Here is a 6000-nt window from a genome sequence, read left to right on the forward strand (position 1 = left end):
TCTGGAGCATACAATCCCCAGTTTGTATATATCTTTGGAAACTCATTCAATTGCCATTACAAATGCCAGGAATTATGCTTATTTGGCTAACGTACTGCATCACCATGCATTAGGGTGGTGTGAAGAAAAAAAGCACAGGTATGCTGCATTTCCAGCAATTGTGTAAAAGAGGGAATTCCAGCTGATGTAACCTGCATGACAGGTAATTCACTTGCTGAATTCTCCTGAAACTACAGTGAAATGTTGTGTTCTGAACAACAATTGAAGTTACAAAATCCCTGTCCTCTTTTCCCCCTGGCCACCCTATGAGGACTTTCTGTGGACATTATTAAAACATGATGGGATGGCAATTGGCTCCAACACAGTCTCACCCAAACTACAACTCCCATGATGGGAGTAATAGTGAGGAAGATTACAGGTTTTCCCAATCCTGAATTCTCCATGTTGGGTTTCATTTTATTATCTATTCTTCCATGTGGTTCCCAGACTTGGAATTACAGTACCTCTTCTTCTCCATAATCACATCCTCCTCCTCTTTCTAAATCCTTTCACAAAAGTTAGAGTGCAATTTCTTCAACTGAAGTTCAATGCTAAAATAACCATGAGCTCGCTGTTCCTGCCTGGGGACTAGAAAAAAGGTAAAACATGAGGAGTAAGCTTTTAATTTTTGCTTTTCTCATCTTGGTTTATAAATTGTTCTAATTCTGGAAAAAGGTGATGAATGGAAGGCCAAAAGCTGCTCCTTCCATCTGAAGCACCTGCTTTGTACTTGGCAGTATTGAAGTACAGAGACATTATCTTTGCACCACCATATGGAAGCTTACTGTAGGGAAACGCAAAGAAAGGTTTAGTGAGGAAATCCATTTTGTATTTCAAATTGCACCCAACAAATTAATGGTCAAGAGAAGGGAGTAAGAACAGGTCATCAGGAACAAAATGGTGGGCATTGCCTTTTACAAATAAGACTTGTGTCCCTTCCCCATAAAATTATCCTACAAATTTCTAGCATTGCAAAAATGTAAAAATACAGTTTAGGCATTCAAACAAAATGAGTAGGCAAAGATGGAACAACTTCTTCCATCTCACTCTTTGTAATGCTAGAATCTTGTTTTATTTTTGCTATGTTTCACATGCAAGTATACTTTCTTATCCTTGCCAAATTGGTATGAGAGGGTGGACTGACCAAGTATATGGAGGGATTGGTCAGCATCTTGCTACAAGTATCAGAAGGCAGTTAAACACCACTGTTGATTCCCCCCCACCCCCCAATATCCCATCATGGTAAACAGCTAACAATTTCCAGCATTCTGTTTCTGGGAAAGATACATAGTGGCATCAGAGCTCCAAGTGATATCCAGATTTCAATCTGGCTTCATGCCTACCTATGGTACAAAGACCGCATTAGCCACATTTGTGGGAAACCAATACTAGCAATGATAAGGGAGGAGAGAGCACATCTCTGTTAACTGTGACAGGCTTCTCCTTTCCAAGGAAGAGGTTTCAGTTCTGTACTGGTACCTTTCACCACCTGAAAACTCACCCCAGTGGGTTTCCACTTGCCTTCCAGATCCAGATATGGAGGCACACTTGAGATGAACCACACACCCTTATTCTTCCAGTAATGTTCACCGCTGGGTCTAGAGCTGCCAATTCATGATTGTCCCAGAACCTGAAGTTTTAAACTTAGAGATGGCCTCCAGTGACATATAAAAAGTTATAATTAAGTACCAACCATAATCAAACAAATACACACTGAGAGAACAGTTGCCCCTATTTGAAAATTAAGACAGAAACCTTACTGTTCAGAGATCAATGGGAATTTATTATTTTACACTTAGAGAAAACAAGATGAGAAAAATTCAGTCTAGTGTGTTTGCTTCTAATTGGAAGATGAATAAGAACTGAACAGAGGGTGAGCCCTGATGCCACAATGACTGGGAGGGAAGGAAGAGAAGAACTAATTGAATATGTAGACCTTGTGGGGATCCTTTGAAAGCCACAGCAGATAATGAATTAAGCCTTGGCAATTGTTATTATAGGGAAAATCCCTCTTCTGGCATCTTTTGGAATACCACATAAACACAAATAAACTTTTGGCATAGGACTGAAGTTGATATAGAAGCCTGAGCTTAAAAGGCTCTGATTTGTTTTTCCACATTTAGTAATGGGCCCACTAGAAACACTTCATCTGTGCAAACATGCTATTTCAAGAGGAGATCCACCCCAGTGAAAACCGGTTGTGTTCAAACTGCAACTAGGTTGTTTCTCTCCTTATGTGTGGTACTTTCTCTGTGGTAGGCAGTAGCCTGTTTTCTCTCCTGGACCTGAAAACCACTTCCAGATACAGTAGAGTCTCAGTTATCCGACATAAACGGGCTGGCAGAATGTTGGATAACAGAAAATGTTGGATAATAGGGAAGGATCATTCGCTCGCTCGCTCACTCACTCAGGCGGTGAGTTTGTTTGTTTACTAAGAAAAAAACAAAGAAGAAAAAGCGGTGGTGGCAGTGGAGGCAGAAGCAGGAGCCTGGCCTCCCCTACTTGCTTCCTCCAGGCCCTGGTTCCCTACCCACTTGTCCTGGCAGCAAAGGCGTGCCGCCCTCCCTCACTCGCTAGCTCACTCACCAGGCTCACTCCTGGTCCTGCTGCTGCCGCCTTTGCTGCAAAGGCCTGGCCCAGTGAGTGAGTGAGCGAGTGAGAGAGGGTGGCAAAGGCTGCAGCTGCAGCAGAAGCAGGAGCCTGGCGTCTTCTTCCAGGCTCCTGCTTCTGCCGCTGCCTTTGCTGCTTGCCCTCAGTTTCTCAGTCACTCATCCTCCTTCCCTTGCTTACTCACCAGGCTGGGTTCTGGCAGCAAAGATGGAAGCAGCAGCGGTGGCAGGACCAGGACCCTGCCCGGTGAGTGAGTGAGCGAGCGAGCGAGCGAGGGAGGACGGCAAAAGTGGCAGTGGCGGCAGAAGCACGAGCCTGGCCACCTCTTCCAGGCTTCTGCTTCTGCCGCCACTGTCGCCTGCCCTCTATCACTCAGTCACTCATCTGCCCTCCCTCGCTTGCTTGCTCACTCACCGGACCGGGTCCTGGCAGCAAAGGTGGCAGTGGCGGCAAAACCAGGACCCGGTCTAGTGAGTAAGTGAGTGAGTGAGTGATGGAGGGTGGGTGAGCGGGTGAACGGAAGAAGGTGGCAGAGGTGGCAGCTGCTGCCATTTTTGCCACCAGGATGAGCATTGTAAGACGCTGGGGCCCGGAGGAGGCAGGAAGGGTAGGCCTGGAAGGGTCTCCTGCTTCTGATGCCCTTGCCGTCCACCCTCCCTTGCTTGCACAGAACCAGGACCCAGCTAGGAGGGCAGGTGAGTGAGCAAACAAGGGAGGGTGGCCCCGGGGCATCAGATAATACAGAGTGTCAGATGAGCTGAAGTTGGATAACTGAGACTCTACTATAACTGATTCATTCCTTCTGCAGCCTCTCTGGGACAAAAGAAAATATAAACAATGGGTCAAAGTTTTCTTTTGGTGGCATTCCAATTCCAAGTCATAGGATGATTCACCCATTAAATGATACATAAAGGGCAAGATGGTATATTGACTGAGATGGCATGGGGTTTGTCTGTTACTGAGCTTACAGACTTCTGGCACCAAGTATAATGCTGTGGCAATGAATATCCAATAAAATACCCCTGTTTTGATATTCTGATTCATACCTTCTCAGCAACATTGGTATGATATTATTATTTCTACTCCTTTTATAGCAATGTGCAATGCTGTAGTTTAATTAGTGGGCACGTATTATCATAATAACATCCTCTACATATTCCAGCATCCTTGTAGAAATAGACTCAAAGTCTTTAACATATTTTAATGAATGTAGCTTCTCATAAAATCCTTATGAGATACATATTTGTTCTGCAATTTGCAGAACAAAATGGAAGCAGAATACAATGGAACCTCTACTTAAGCTCATTCTAATTTAAGAGCTTTTTGAGTTAAGAGCTGTGGCTCAGCTTGGTTTTGCTTTGACATAAGAGCAACATTTTCAGTTAAGAGCTAGCACAAGAGGGAATGCCAGCACCAGAGTACAGGGCTTTAGGGCTTCAAGGGAGCAGTAATCATGTCTCATGCTGCTGTGTGTCACGCTCTTGTCTACTTTGGGAGATTGCTGTCTGCTTTGCTCTTGTCCGCTTTGAGTTAGTTGATTTTGTGTGCCTTTTATTCCTGATATGTTTAGCTTCATGAAGACGGGGGAAGATGGAATGAGTACAAAATGAAGACAATGATGCTTCTGCCTCTTCACTTTCTGCTTCTTTGCCACACCTTTTGCTTTTACCATTGTGTTATAAGCTTCTACCATTTTAAAGTTCATCTTTCTTTTTGTGTTATTCCATGTGGATGTGCAGTTATACATTATTTGTTATTAATAAAGTACATTTTCTTATTTTAAAACATGTAACAAAAATTGGGGGGAAGCTTTTGGGGGCCAGAATGGATTAATGCCTTTCAATGCGAAAATTCACTTTGAGATAAGAGTGTTATGAGTTAAGAGCTTGGTCACAGAACGAAGTAAAATCATAAGTCAAAATATTACTGTAAATGATTTGCTTAAGGATGTTCTGGAAAGCTAGAGGGAAAATTTAAAAATATGTCTTAAAAACAAATAAAAACTATTTCCCCAAAGTAATATTATTTGTTTGTTTGTTTATTTGTATCCTAGTTTTCTCCCATTGGTGGGACTCAAAGTAGTGAACAATGGTTAAAACAACAGAAATTACATAACACAAAAGCAAAAATAAAACAAATAAACAAATAACACGTTACATAAGCCATATAAAACAAACTCTCTTACAAATCTATCTGTCAATCTATTTAGATAAATCTCACCAACCCAAAAATATGTACCCAATCCCTCAGTATTCTCAGAATCACTCATTCACCCTCCCCGACTAACCTAAACCCTTCCCTCCCCCATACCTTCCCTTAGCAAATCTAGAAGATGTCAATCTTTTAAAAAATATTCTTTAATAAAAATGATTTTAAAAAAAAACAATAAACTCAATAAATACAACATGTACCACTAAAATTCCCTGGGCCTCAGGCCACTAAGGTCATACATAAAAAATTGTACTAAAAATCCTAACACTCTGCTTTGCTGTTGGATTCGATATATCTTTCATTGATACAGTAGAGTCTCACTTACTCAAGCTTCACTTATCCAAGGTTCTATATTATCCAAGGTAGTCTGCTTTTTAGTAGTCTTGTTTTTGTAGTAAATGTTGCAATGTTTTGGTGTTAAATTCGTAAATACAGTAATTACTACATAACATTACTGTGTATTGAACTGCTTTTTCTGTCAATTTCTTGTAAAACATGATGTTTTGGTGCTTAATTTATAAAATCATAATGTAATTTTATGTTTAATAGGCTTTTTTCTTAATCCCTCCTTATTATCCAAAATTTTTGCTTATCCAAAGTTCTGCTGGCCCGTTTATCTTGGATAAGTGAGACTCTACTGTATGTCATACCCGTAGCAGCCTGGTGATTTCCTTTTATGGGTTATCAGGAAAGGTCTACCTCAACAGGAAGGTTTTTACCTGTGTGCGAAAGGCCAGTAGGATGGGGGTTGATCACACCTCTTTGAGGAGCGAGTTCCAGAGCTGCGGGGCCACCACCAAGAAGGCCCCCTCTCTCGTTCTCACCAACTGTACTTGTGATGGTGGTGGGATTGAGAGAAGGGCTTCTCCTGATGATCTCAGGGCTCGTGTGGGCTGGTAGAAGGAGATGCTTTCCCTTAAGTAGGCTGGGCCTGAGCTGTTTAGGGCTTTACAGGCTAAAGCCAGCACCTGGGAGCCAGTGTAGCTGCTTGAGAAGCGGAGTAGTTCTTTCCATATATCCTGCCCCCATAAGCAGTCTAGCCATTGACCTTTGAACCAGTTGAAGTTTCTGAACACTGTTCTGGGGCAGCCCCATGTAGAGTGCATTACAGTAATCTAATCTGGATGTGACTAAGGTGTG

This window comes from Anolis carolinensis, chromosome 5 (assembly GCF_035594765.1).
Source record: "Anolis carolinensis isolate JA03-04 chromosome 5, rAnoCar3.1.pri, whole genome shotgun sequence".
Lineage (NCBI taxonomy): Eukaryota > Metazoa > Chordata > Lepidosauria > Squamata > Dactyloidae > Anolis > Anolis carolinensis.